The sequence below is a fragment of the Pithys albifrons genome, chromosome 22 (assembly GCF_047495875.1).
Source record: "Pithys albifrons albifrons isolate INPA30051 chromosome 22, PitAlb_v1, whole genome shotgun sequence".
Taxonomy (NCBI): domain Eukaryota; kingdom Metazoa; phylum Chordata; class Aves; order Passeriformes; family Thamnophilidae; genus Pithys; species Pithys albifrons.
In genome coordinates, this window is record NC_092479.1 from 2,314,833 (window position 1) to 2,329,292 (window position 14,460).

The window sequence follows — 14,460 nt, forward strand, 5'->3', positions numbered from 1 at the left end:
CTGCCAGGCTTCTTTCCCAGCCAGCTCCCAGCCTGAGGGCTCAGCTGTGCCCTGGGCAGCTGCTGCCAATGGGCCATTGGAACAGTTGCTGGGCAATGAATGGAGGGGGGAGAATCCCCAGCTTTGGTCACACCCACACAGGGATAAACTGGTCCCACCTGCTGAACTGGGACACAAAGTATTCTCTTGTAACTTCCCCTCTGCTCTTCTGGCCAGAGCAGAACTCCTGCCCTTGGCCCCTGCTCTCTGCAGGGTGAGCTCCTTTTATGGCCCACTTTGCTATTGCTGTGTCAGTCCCCACACCATGACAAGGCACAACCCCAGCAGATGTCCCAGCTGATGGAAATATGGTTTGTGAGTGTGTGCTGGTTTAAAGGTGAACCAGCAGGGGGAATGAACTCACCATGAGAGAGATTATAAGTCAGAGCTAAAATTTAATGATAATATTACAATAACACTGACACACACAAGGGAAATTGCTTTCAACTCACAAAACCCCAGCAGTATAACCCAGTGTCCTGGGGCACAAACCCAAGGGGGTTTGTTTGCCCTTGTGCTGAGACCCCTGTGGTTCCCTCAAGTCCAGGGCAAAAGGAAAAGAAAAAACCTGTTGGTGCAGGTGAGGGCTGTGGTCTGGGTGAGAGCGGGGATCTCCTCCTGTCGAGGTCCTGCTGCTGCTCTGGATCCGACGAGAGGTTCCCGAGGTCTTCTTACCCACCAGTTATGTACCCTCAGGGAGCACCCAGTCCCTCCCCCTGGGCGGGGACTCACCCAATGGGTGATTAACTCTGGGAGCCAGGGGGTGTTGAGCTGTTGATGGCCCATTGGCAGCTCTGCCCCCTCAGGCTGAGTGTGAAGGTGATAATGGCTCCTTGGGCAGCTGCTGCCAATGGCCCATTGTCCTTGGGGAATGAATAGAGGGGGTAGAATACACAGCTTTGATCACCCCCACACAGGGTTAGCTGGTCCCTCCTGCTGAACCAGGACAGAGTGCCATGGGAGGAGGTCTGTGCTTCATTCCCAGCAGCCTCACACTGCTGAGCCTGTGCTGCCTCCCAGGAACACACAACAAGGTGCACACAGGGGGAGTGGCCAATCAGACAGAATGAAGTAACATCTTCACCTTCAAAATCCCAGTTTTTCCCGTGGGGTCCTTCCAAACAGTGCCACGACAGTGGGGTCCATCTGGGAAATGGAGATGGCAATGGGACGAAAAACATTCTGGAGCTGGGGATGGGTTTGCTCAGGACATCTGGAAAACCTTCTGATGCACAGGGGAAAATTCAATAATAGGGCAAATGTGCAGAGTTGATCCCATGGTCATTCAGATTTGGGGTGTACATTTTGCTCAGTGCCCATCCATGGCCTGATCTTCCATGAGCTTTTCATGCCTTTTTTGAACTCCTGTAAATATTTGCTCTCTGTCACTGCAGAAGGTCCACAGCCAACCATCCCTGTGGGGAGAGGCACATTCCTTTGTGTGTGCTCTGGACCTGCAATGCCCCAGTTTCATATTGTGCTCTCCAGTCCTTGTGTTAGAAGTGACACTGGACATTAAATCCCACAGAGCTTCTCCAAACTGCCCATCTTTTTCCTTCCTCTTTCCTGCTCCAGTTTCTCTTCTCTGTTCCACTGTGATGAGTCATTTCTTTAATCCTTTTGCAGAACTTCAGGACTGTAAGTAGGGAGAGACCTCTGGAGTCTCAGGACTGGCCTCACACTTGGAGAAGGACAATGGGCAACACCAGATGAGAGAAGACATGGCTTTGCCTTGACCAGTCTTGGAAAAATTCAAATTCCACCAACTCACTTCTGCTCTGTTGATCTACTCCAGGGCTGCACCACCCTGATGACAAAACTTCATGGACATTTTCCTTTAAAAATCAGCAAGTTTGGATGCTACCTAAGACTTCTTGCTGACTCTAAATCATTCATCTTCTCTGTAGTCTTCTATTGGTCTGCAGCCAAAGGTAGAAATGTGCCTCTGTTTCACAGGTTCCTTCATCCACCCTCCCTGGGTCAACTGGCATTTGTATCTCTGGAGCCTGCAGGGGACACAGAACCACAGTCATGGAGTCACAGATCATGGAATCACCAAACTGTGGAATCACAGACACGTGGAGTCACAGAATAAAGGAATCATGGACATGTGGAATCACAGAATCGTGGAGTCATGGGGTGACAGAATGGGTTGGGTTGGGAGGGACCATAAAGCTCACCCAGTCCCACCCCCTGCCTTGGGCAGGGACACCTTCCACTATCCCAGGTTGCTCCAAGCCTTGTCCAGCCTGGCCTTGGACACTCCCAGGGATGGGGAAGCCACAGCTTCTCTGGGCACCCTGTGCCAGGGCCTGCCCACCCTCCCAGCCAGGAATTCCTTCCCACTATCCCATCTGAACCTTCCATCTTCCAGGTTACAGCCATTGCCCTGGGAATGGGGCAGCTGTTCCTTCCCCCTGTGCCAGGTGTCCTCTGCTCCCCACGTGCTGTGCTGCCCCCACAGCACATGGAGCCCCCTGTGCCCGAGCACGAAGCTGATCAGAACTCTCAAGAACATGCTGAGCAAGTCTCAGAGCCTGAGCTAAGTCCCTTTTTTGGAAGGCAAAGCCTTCACTTTGATCTTCTCTGCTTGTGGCTTCAGCTGGCCCAGCTGGAACTGGGACTTTGTGCCCAAAGTACCCCCCAAAAACCAGTTTCAGAGCTGAGGATGTACCTGCTGCCCATCTGCTTGTTTTGAACCCTTTTCTCTGCCTTTCCAGTGGTGCTGGGTTGATAGTTGGGCTCAATGGTCTTAGAGAGCTTTTCCACCCTCAGTGATTCCATGATTCCATGTGCAGCACAGTTACCTTGTGCTCAGGAGTCTAAGGAGCAGAATTCCTTCCCCTTCCTGGTTGAAAATGTCCTCCTTCTCTCGTGGTATTTCTCTTTTCTACCTTATCCACACCAGGGTCTGAGCAATTTTCCAGGTTTCTGAAAAGCTCTGGATCAGACTGGGTAGGTCCTCACTGAGCTGATTTTCCCTCTGGAATCAGAGTCCTGACAGAACCCTTTTTCCTTAGCCTTGAGGCTGCAGTTTGAGAACACAGATCCTTCTTTTCCTGTGGAATCCCTCCCACAGGTTGTGTCCTACAGGAAGAACCCTGAACCTTCCTCATCCTCCTGTGGGAGCTGAGCCTCTCCTTGGTGCTCTAACATGGAGCAGGGCAACAGTATTTTTGTAGTGATATTAATTAGAGCCTCTCTAATTGTCTCAGTGCCCAGAGCTCACTCACCAGCAGTCCAGGCTGGCAGTGCTCAGATCCAGCTGCTCCGGGGCTGCTGGAGGTGTCACATCTGCAGGAGTTCAGCATCAGTGTTCCCTGAGCACTCTGATGGCCTCTGGAGCCTGTGCTGAGGTTCTGCTTTAGATCCTCTGGTGGCACATCCAGGTCACCCCTTTTAAACCAGCTCTGCCTCTCAGAGATCTTTCCCAGCAGGAGCTGCAATTGAGACCTGACTGTCCACTCCCAGAGCCACCAAACCCTCCTGAACTCACAGCTCGAGGCAGCACATTGCCCTTGGGACTGAACATTCCACAGAAATCCTTTGGCTGGGCACTGGTTGCCAGTTGGGCACAGAACTGGCTCCCCAGGGCAGTGGGCACAGCCCTGAGGCTGCCAGAGCTCCAGGAGTGTTTGGACAATGCTCTGAGGGACAGGGTGGGATTGTTGGGGTGTTTGGGCAGGGCCAGGGGTTGGACTGGATGATGCCTGTGGGTCCCTTCCAGCTCAGGATATTCCAGGATTCTGGGATTCTTTTCCAGGAGGCGAATTTTGCTCTTTATCTCATGGGGAGAAGCACCCACTGCCCAGCTCAGAGCTCACCCCAGGAAAGGGCTGTTCAGTTGGACCTTGGGCAGGTTTGTAGGACAAAAGAAGCCACCAGCTGCATCTCCCTGCTGGCAATGGGCTATTATGGGCTGCATTCACTGTCACAGGGGCTGGAAATTCTCTTTGCTATGGGATTGTTTATCCCTCTCACTCCTGGGAACAGCTCTGGTCCCTGGGAAGGACGTGTGAGACAAGTAGAACATGGAATCCCAGAATGAGGTGGGCAGGGAGGGACCTTAAATCTCCCCCCATTCCACCCAAAGCTCATCCCATTCCATCCAGCTCCCCTCATTCCATCCAAAGCTCTCCCCATTCCATCCAAAGCTCCCCCCATTCCACCCAAAGCTCCCCCCATTCCACCCAAAGCTCCCCCCATTCCACCCAAAGCTCCCCCATTCCATCCAGCTCCCCCCATTCCACCCAAAGCTCCCCCCATTCCACCCAAAGCTCATCCCATTCCACCCAAAGCTCCCCCATTCCATCCAAAGCTCCCCCCATTCCACCCAAAGCTGCCCCCATTCCACCCAAAGCTCCCCCCATTCCACCCAAAGCTCATCCCATTCCATCCAAAGCTCATCCCATTCCACCCAAACTCATCCCATTCCACCCAAAGCTCCCCCCATTCCACCCAAAGCTGCCCCCATTCCAGCTCCCACCATGGGCAGGGACACCTCCCACTGTCCCAGGTTGCTCCCAGCCCTGTCCAGCCTGGCCTTGGACACCTCCAGGGATGGAGTGTCACCACTTTCCCCCTGGAGATCCTCAGGACTGCTCTGGACAATCTGCTCTAACTTTGAGCAGGACACTGGAGCAGCAGGGCCCTTCTCTCCGTGATTTGTTGCTCTGGGAGTTCCCAAGGGGAATGGCTGCACTGGTGGAGCTCTGGGAAGGGCTAATCCAGGACTGGAGGAGGAAGGGGGAGATAAATGAGAAGGGTAAGGAACTCCTTTGCAGTTGCTTGTGGGGATTAGTCCTCATGACGATACCAGAAGGACTCACCGTGAACTTTAACTAAAGACTTGGGTTTGAAATACATTTATTCGGTGCAGTCAAATAAAAAAGGTAAAAGCTTTAGTCAGTATTTTCTTTAATACACCTCCAGCCCAAGGAGGTTCCGCCTCGTGCTCGGCAAGGAAACGGCTGCTGAGAGTCTCTCTAACCTTTGACAGAGAATTTGAGAGCCCTTTGCCCACCAGTGACAGGGTGAGATTGCCCTCGTGTGGCTCACGGGAGAAATAAAGGCTGAGAGAATAAACAAAACAGAATAAAATAAAAAATATATAAAATTTTAAAAAAATAAATAAAAAATAAAATAAAATTAAATTAAATTAAATTAAATTAAAAATAGAATAAAAATAAAATAAAATAAAATACAAAATAAAATAAAATAAAATAAAAACTATAAAGTAAAATAAAATAAAATATAAAATTAAAAAATTATAAAATAAAATAAAATAAAATAATAAAATAAAATAAGATAAAATAAAAATAAAAGAATAAAATAAAATAATAAATAAAATAATAAAATAATAAATAAAATAAAATAAAATAATAAAATAGAATAAAAAATAAAATAAAATAAAATAAAAAATAAAATAAAATAAAATAAAAACTATAAAGTAAAATAAAATAAACTATAAAATTAAAAAATTAAAAATAAAATGAAAATAAAATAAAATCATAAAATAAAATAATATAATAAAATAATAAATAAAATAAAATAAAATAAACTATAAAGTAAAATAAAATAAAATATAAAATAAAAAAATAAAAACTAAAATAAAAAAATAAAATAAAATAAAATAAAAACTATAAAGTAAAATAAAATAAAATATAAAATTAAAAAATTAAAAATAAAAATAAAATAAAATAAAATAATAAAATAAAATAAGATAAAATAAAAATAAAAGAATAAAATAAAATAATAAATAAAATAATAAAATAATAAATAAAATAAAATAAAATAAACTATAAAATAAACTAAAAAATAAAATAAAATAAAATAAAATAAAAACCATAAAGTAAAATAAAATAAAATATAAAATTAAAAAATTAAAAAATAAAATGAAAATAAAATAAAATAATAAAATAAAGTAATATAATATAATAATAAATAAAATAAAATAAACTATAAAGTAAAATAAAATAAAATATAAAATAAAAAAATAAAAACTAAAATGAAAATAAAAAATAAAATAAAATAAAATAAAATAAAATAAAATAAAATAAAATAAAATAATCAGTAGTTGGCAAAGGATGGTTCCTGCTGTCCTCCCTCTGTCTTTCCCTTTTGCATCCACTGGGAGAGCTGCACTTCAGGGCAGACGTGGCACAGAGACAACCATGAGTGTCTCTGGAGGGACAGAGCAGTAAGAGAAGACAGAAAAAATAATCAAATAATCAGGAACTAGACAAGGTCGAGGTGAGGATGAAAACAGCCCTTGGATTTGTAGGCAGGTGATAAAAGACTGGAAGGTTGGTCTGGTCTCCATTTCCATGAGCAGAACTTGGAATTGTGGGCTGGGTTTCTTTTCCTGGAGAAGAGAAGCTTTGGGGTAACATAATTGTGGCCTTTCAGTACCTAAAGGGGCTCCAGGAGAGCTGGAGAGGGACTTGGGACAAGGGATGGAGAGACAGGACACAGGGAATGGCTTCCCACTGCCAGAGGGTTAGGTGGGATACTGGGAAGGAATTCCTGGCTGGGAGGGTGGGCAGGCCCTGGCACAGGTTGGGCAGAGAAGCTGTGGCTGCCCCTTCCCTGGAAGTGCCCAAGGCCAGGCTGGACAGGGCTTGGAGCCACCTGGGCTGGTGGGAGGTGTCCCTGCCCATGGTGGTGGTGGGACTGGATGGGCTTTATGATCCCTTCCAACCCAGTCTGGAGTCCTGGGAACTACAGCAAAGGGTGGATTCAAAGGGAAAGGATTTAAATAACAGATACAGTGAAGCTTCAGACATTTCTGAGGAACTTGTGGGATTTTCCTGGTTTGTTGGGCCTTAAGAACAAGTCAGGCAAGCAACTCCCAGGAATGACTCAGAAAGAATCACTCCTGCTTTGGAAAGGAAAGGTAAATCTCTGGGTCAACAGAGATCAAGAGACCACACAGATCTACCAACAGACAGTTCTTTAGAGCACCATAAATCTGGATCAACAGATCTGTAACTCAGTATAAATCTGTGGGGATCAATAGGTCTGGGGATCACCACAAATCTGGATCAATAGGTCTATGGATCACCACAAATCTGGATCAATAGGTCTGGGGATCACCACAAATCTGGATCAATAGATTTGTAGATCACCACAAATCTGGATCAACAGGTCTATGGATCACCACAAATCTGGATCAATAGGTCTATGGATCACCACAAATCTGGATCAATAGGTCTGGGGATCACCACAAATCTGGATCAACAGGTCTGGGGATCACCACAAATCTGGATCAATAGATTTGTAGATCACCACAAATCTGGATCAATAGGTCTGGGGATCACCACAAATCTGGATCAATAGATTTGTAGATCACCACAAATCTGGATCAATAGGTCTGGGACTCACTAAATCTGAATCAGTAGGTCTGTAACTCATTATAAATCTCTCTGGATCAATAGATCTGAAGCTCACTGTAAATCTGCCTGGATCAATAGCTCTGTGGCCAGCAGTTTTGGAACTGCCCTGGTCCACATGGACACACCTCCTGTGGCTCCAGGGAAGGTCCTGGGGACACCCTTGATTTTTGCCCTCCAATTCCTGATGCACTAAACCCACTGAGCAAGACCCAGCCCCAGAGGTGAGCACTCTAAGGATGATCCCAGTGGGGCTGAGCCCACAGCAGGGGGTGGAATGAGATGGTCTGTAAGGTCCCTTCCAACCCAAACCATTCTCTGCCTCTGTTATCTGGTCCCACCTGCTGATCTTCAGCCTCTCTGCACAAATCCCATCTCCTTTGCCTCCGGGGATTCTGTCCCAAAGCCACTGGACTTTCTCACTCCCAAGGCTCATTTTCTTGCTGGAGGCCTTTGTGATCCCCCTCTGATTGGTGTCCTGGAGACACACCAGTGATCCAGGGTTGGGACATCCCCCTCCAGACCTGCCCTCTCAGAGGATCCCTCGAGGAGGGGAGGTCTCCACGGGGTGTTGCCCACTGTGACCCACCACAGGGCTGCTGGTAGAGCTTCTGGAGGCACCTTCTGGAGCACCCAGGCCACGTCTGGGAGGTGATGGCAGAGCTCTGAGCAGAGCCCTATCAGACAATAAATGTTAATATTCCTCTGCCAGAGTGTCACCAGAATGGATTTGCTGTTTTTATTAAGGAGGTGAAAGACTGGTGGGAGAGAAGGTTCTGGAACTACTGGATCCCTCCAGGCTGGACATCCACATTGTCCCATAATCCTCACCACAAACAGGTGTTTTGTGCCTGTGCCTTTGCTTGGACCTTGGAGTGATGCAGCCTCAGGAACAGGATCTGCACTCGCCTGTGTTTCACAGGGAGCAAACACTGCTCTGCCATAAACCCTCTGGGAAGGGCTCCTGCTGTTTGCATTCATTGTCTCTCCTCAGCCCCAGCTGCCTCCTGGCATCCTGTACCCACAAATGCCACCAGAGATCAGTCCCTGACTGACTGAACTGCTTTGGCTCTTTCCTGGTGTTGCCCCTCAAAGGGAGGTGCAGGATCCAGGATCTGGTGCCCAGCAGAGGCAGAGCTGCCCCAGTGAGGGCACCAGGGCTGGCAGCACTGAGTGTGTATCTGCAGCAGCTGCACATCAGGCCAGGACCTTCTCCACTGACTCCCCAGACTTCAGGATCTCTCCAGCAGTTGGCCCAAACCCATCCTGTGCCTCTGAGAGCCAAATCCCCCAGTGCTGCCACCTCAGACACACAGACAGACTCCTGATGCCAAAGCCCCAGCCTGGCAGCTCATCTGCCTGGACACCCCTGGGGTCTGACCCTCACACACCCACACAAATGTTGGCACCTGAGTCCTCCACCCACAGCCCCCCTGGCACCAGAGCTCCCTGCAGAGGGAACAAACAGCTCCTGACCCAGGGAAGGATTTAGGAATGGAGCTGAATGAGGAGACAAGTCCCAGTGTGCTGATCAGGATCAGGGTCACCCTGACCACTAAACTGATCACATAGGATGGATCTTTCTTAGTCCTGTCTCTTCTTTTCTTTCCTGTATTTGTTCCTCTCCAAATTCCATCAATCCCTCCAATTGCCCACCTTTGGTTCCTCTCCTCAGTGTTCAATAGTAAGTCCAGTGGGATCCTGGAACTGGCTTCCCATGCATCCAATAACGTGTCCCAAATCCCTGTGCAGGGAGAGAGAGAAGAGAGTGGGAAACCCCCCAACTTTGCCCATTTGACTCGTGGTGGTGGGTTTTACAGCTGGACTAAAGAGTCACAGAAGGTCCTGAGTTGGGAAGGACTCACAAGGACCATCCAGTCCAACACCTGAACCTGCACAGACACCCCAACAATGTCCAAACCCTCCTGAGGCAGCCCTGGGGCTGTGCCCACTGCCCTGGGGGTGCCCTGCAATGGTGGGCCCCTGGCAGGAGCCAGGGCAGGGTGTCCTTGCTCTGGCAGGACAGGGAGGGTTTCCCAACCTGCCATTGTGCACCTGAGAATTCTTTTGTTGTCCAGAGAAGCTGTGGCTGCCCCAGCCCTGGGAGTGTCCAAGGCCAGGTTGGACAGGGCCTGGAGCAACCTGGGGCAGTGGGAGGTGTCTCTGCCCATGCCAGGGGTGGCACTGGATGAGCTTTAAGGTCCCTCCAACCCAAACCAGCCCATCCCTCTTTCTTTTGTTTAGTCACAGTAGAGGTGCTTTTGGCCCAGGAATGTTTCATACATTGCTTTGCCTTCCTGAGGAATTCCATCCTGTATGGGACTCTCCTGTGAGTCTGTAATTCAGTCACATGAGACCAGAGTGATGGTGACATTTGGTGTAGAGGTTTGTAATTATGACCTTGACTTTCAGAAAATATTTTGATCAAATTCCCAGTAGCTCCAACTGCAGATGGATACAAGGCCTTCAGAAAAGAGAGACACAGTGCCCTTCTCCAAAGGGACAGGCTGGAACTCCCATCAGCTTCTCCCAAACTCCCCCAGGGGGTTCCCTCTTTCTTTTTAGGTGGTCCCTAAACAGGCCAGCTCAGAATTATTGATCAACTTTCTATGAGAAAGCATCACCTCGTTATGTCTTGATCTTGCCAAAGGCTGATTTTTTGAAGAGATTTGTGTATCAAAACTCAGTGTGGATCTTGTGGAGGATAAAGGTGATATTCATATAATCCTAGAATGGTTTGGGTTGGAGAGACCTTAAAATTCATCTCAACCCACCCCCTGCCATGGGCAGGGACACCTCCCACCAGCCCAGGTTGCTCCAAGCCCTGTCCAACCTGGCCTTGGACACTCCCAGGGATGGGGCAGCCACAGCTTCTCTGCCCAACCTGTGCCAGGCCTGCCCACCCTCCCAGGGAAGGATTTCTACCCAATTTCCCACCTATCCCTGCCCTCTGGCAGTGGGAAGCCATTCCCCTTGTCCTGTCCCTCCATCCCTTGTCCCCAGTCCCTCTCCAGCTCTCCTGAAGTCCCTTTAGGCCCTGGAAGGGGCTCTCAGGTCTCCCTGGATCCTTCTCTTCTCCAGGTGACCCCCCCAGCTGTCCCAGCCTGTCCCAGGGCAGAGGGACTCCAGCCCTTGGAGTGTCTCCATCACCCTCTAAGACTCTTTTTAGCTGGCAATGACAAACCAGGTTTTGGTCACATCTTGATCCTGCCGTAGATGTCCCCACTTCTGTGGGACAGTCCTTTGGTACCACCTGCCTCCCTCCTGGACTGTAAGAGGAAAGAAATCCTCCTGTGTGATGCTCAGGGAATTCCCCTCTCTCCAGTGCTGAGTTCTCTCTGCTGTTGACTTGTCAGAGTTCAGACCTTCTGCCCTTCCCCAAAACAAAATGTTCTCCAGGTTTATTGCTGGAACTGGCACCCTTTGTTATTGGTACAGTTATTATTGTGTGGCTTTGTGTGCTCTCCCAACCACATCTGTCCCCTCTGACTCCATCCAGAGCCACCAGGACAGCTCTGCAGAGGCCTCTAAATCTGAGTCAACAAGATGATCTCAGATAAGGAACAGCCTTAGAGCATGAAGGAGTTCCTGGCACAAGACAAGGAGAATTCAGTGAAATGATCAGACATTCACAAGGAGCACCTTTCTAGCCACAAATCTGCACCACACTTAGGACAAGCTTCCAAAAACACACAAAAAAAGTCTCCTGGAGCTGTTCAATGCCAGTGTGGCTCATGGGCAAACTGAGACACAGATCCTTGGAAGCAGCACAGGAGTGACACTGGATGTTCTCGGGCCTCTCTGAAGGTGTCTGGAAGGAGCTGCCCTTCCATCATTAACCAGTTCTGCATAATTGCCCCACTCAGCCCTTTCCTCACCATCCCTGGAGGTTTTTCAGCTGAGCTTGGCCGTGGCACTGAGTGCCACGATCTGGTAAAGGGGCTGGAGTTGGACCAAGGGTTGGACTTGATGATCTGGGAGGTCTTTTCCAACCCAATCCATTCTATGATTCTGTGATTCTGTGGATGTGGCACTGAGGGAGAATCCACCACATCTTGATCCAACCCCACTGTGATCACCAGCCCAGGGCACAGAGTGCCCTGGGCTGGTGATCACAGTAGGGTTGGATCAAGGGTTGGACTTGCTGGTCTCAGAGGGCTTTTCCAACCCAATCCATTCTATGAGTCTGTGATTCTGTGGATGTGGCACTGAGGGAGAATCCACCACATCTTGATCCAACCCCACTGTGATCACCAGCCCAGGGCACAGAGTGCCCTGGGCTGGTGATCACAGTGGGGTTAGATCAAGGGTTGGACTTGCTGATCTCAGAGGGCTTTTCCAACCCAATCCATTCTATGAGTCTGTGATTCTGTGAGTCTTTACCAGGCTGAAGAAGTTCATCTCTGCTCCTCCTCTGCCACAGCCCCCTCACCACCTTGGGCACCTGTACTGGACTCTCCCCCATCTTTCCCCAGGTGTCACCAGGACAGGGCTTGGACATCTGCCATGAGATATCAAGGAAAACCATTACCTGGATTAAATCAACTGAATCCAAATCAATGAGGACACTCAGCTGTGGGGAGGCATCAGGGTGGGGTGTATTTGCTGTTTATGGCAGATGAACACTGAGAGGAACATCTGGATTCAGTGCAGCTCCTCATCCACTGGGACAGGACACGGAAAAGGTCTGATCAGAAAGAATCCCCCATGACTGGGAGGAAAATGCCCAAAAAAAGACCTTTATCATCAATTCTGGTTCCAGTGTGTGACAGTGCAAATATCCCAGGCAGAGGAGAGCACTGGATTTCTCTTTCACATTCCTGAAAAAACCCTAAGATAAGCTCCTGAAAGATGGAAAAACATGTTTATCTAAACCCTGATAGTTTTATCAGAAGGTGGCAATCAGGAGAAATATTTAATGCAAACACTCCGTGGCTGTGCCAAGGCTTTTATAGACCTTCTATTGCTTATAAACCAAGTCACGTCACTGCTGTACCTGCTCTGACCTTGGGAGTTAAAATATTACCCCAAGGACAGTCCCACCTTTGTGTGCTGAGTGTTTCTGAGCAATCCTTGGGGACCTTTGGGGGTGTGGGGAGGGAGCAGAGCCCACCCTGGGGCGAGACCAAGCCCAGTAGTTCTGCCTCCATCATCCTGGGGGGGCACTGAAATTTCCTCAAATTTCCTTGGGTTTAAATCAGCAAAAACTGTTTTTCTGTTTCTGAAGGTGGAGTTGGGGGGGAGCAAGTCAGAATATCACCAATATTGGACAGAAAGACAGACAGAAGAGGGGCTGAGCCTGGAATGGGCTGCACAGAATGGTCATGGAGTGTCCCCCAAAACGCAGCTGGGAAGCAGCTCCAGGGGACCTGCAGGAGCAGGAGGTGGCCCAGAACCCCCAGGGGTCCCTTCCAAGCTGAGCCACTCTGGGATTCTGGGAAGAAAAAGATTTCAGCCTGAAGTTGCTGATGGTTTGAAAGGAGGGAAATGGTTCTGGCAGTAAAATAACTTCTGCTTGTGTTAAATTCTGTCTGGATTTTCCTCTTTAGGGGAAATTAAAAAAATAACGGAAAAAAAAGAGGGAAAGAAAGAAAAAAAAAACAAAAAAAACCCCAAAAAATAGGGTTAACACACACCCTGAAATCCAGGGAGAATGTGGGCAAACCAGGATATGGTAATGACCAGATGGGTGGGAAGACAGAGGTTAATGGGAATAGAAAGAGAGAGACAAAAATATTCTGAGTAGAAGGGATCCAGGAGTGAGATTAGAGGGGCATGTGGGAGGAATTGGGAAGAAACAAAGGGATTGGGATATTTTAAAAGCTGGTTGATTGGTAGCACTGAAAGCTGGAACTGGAGGAGAGACTAAATCTGGGATATATGGAGAAAAGTTGCATTTTAAAGTAAGAAAAATATCTTATTAGACCTGGGAATTTTGACCTTCAGCAGAACAGAGGGAGAAATGGGCAAGGAAATCATAGAAGGACCAAGGGAATCAAGGGCAGGAATGAAAGGGAAGGAATAAAGAAAGGTGGGGAAAGAGGCACAAGGCAGCAACAAGGAGAAGAGACAAAACCAACCCAAACTCCTAAAGCCAAAGGAAGGGGCCTGGGAACTGGGAGCAGGGAAGGAGCAGAATGGGCAGCAGAATAAAAGGGTTTATCAGGCAAAGCTGAGAGGCTGGAGCAGAAATTCGGGTGAGCTGAGCAGAGTGATGAGAAAGGTGAGAGAAATCAGGTGGGAAAACCAGGGAAGGGAGAGCAGGCACAGGAGTCTGGGCATGAAATCCCAGGGAGAGGAGGGAAAATCCCACATTGGTGACTGCAGAGTCACTGGGGACACCTGAACATGGAATTCAACAGTGACAAAGGGACGAGGGGAATCAGGGCCCTGAGTGGAAAGTCCTGGACACAGGGAAGAGCTGGAACAGCCTCTGGAGCAGCCTCTGGACCAGCAAGGCTTTAAGGAGCCCTTGGAATTTGGGAACGGATTGGATTTGCCATCTTAGTGCTCAACAGCTGGAAAAAACTTCAGTGTTGGGATTTAGCACTGAAGGAGCCATTATTAGTGCTGAGGTGGGTTATGGGCCTTGTTAAGGGGGTTGTTGTTACAGCTAAGGTAGGTTTTGATCCTTGTTAAGGGGAATTTTTATCCTCATTAAGGTGGGTTATTGTTACTGCTCAGGTGAGTTATTGTTACTGCTCAGGTGGGTTATTGTTACTGCTCAGGTGGGTCTTATCCTTGTCAAGGTGGATTTTTACCATTGTTAAGGTGGGTTGTTATTACTGCTCAGGTGGGTTATTAACCTGGTTAAGGTGGGTTGTTATTACTGCTTAGGTGGGTTATTAACCTGGTTAAGGTGGGTTGTTATTACTGCTCAGGTGGGTTATTAACCTGGTTAAGGTGGGTTGTTATTACTGCTCAGGTGGGTTATTAACCTGGTTAAGGTGGGTTGTTATTACTGCTCAGGTGGGTTATTAACCTGGTTAAGGTGGGTTGTTATTACTGCTCAGGTGGGTTATTAACCTGG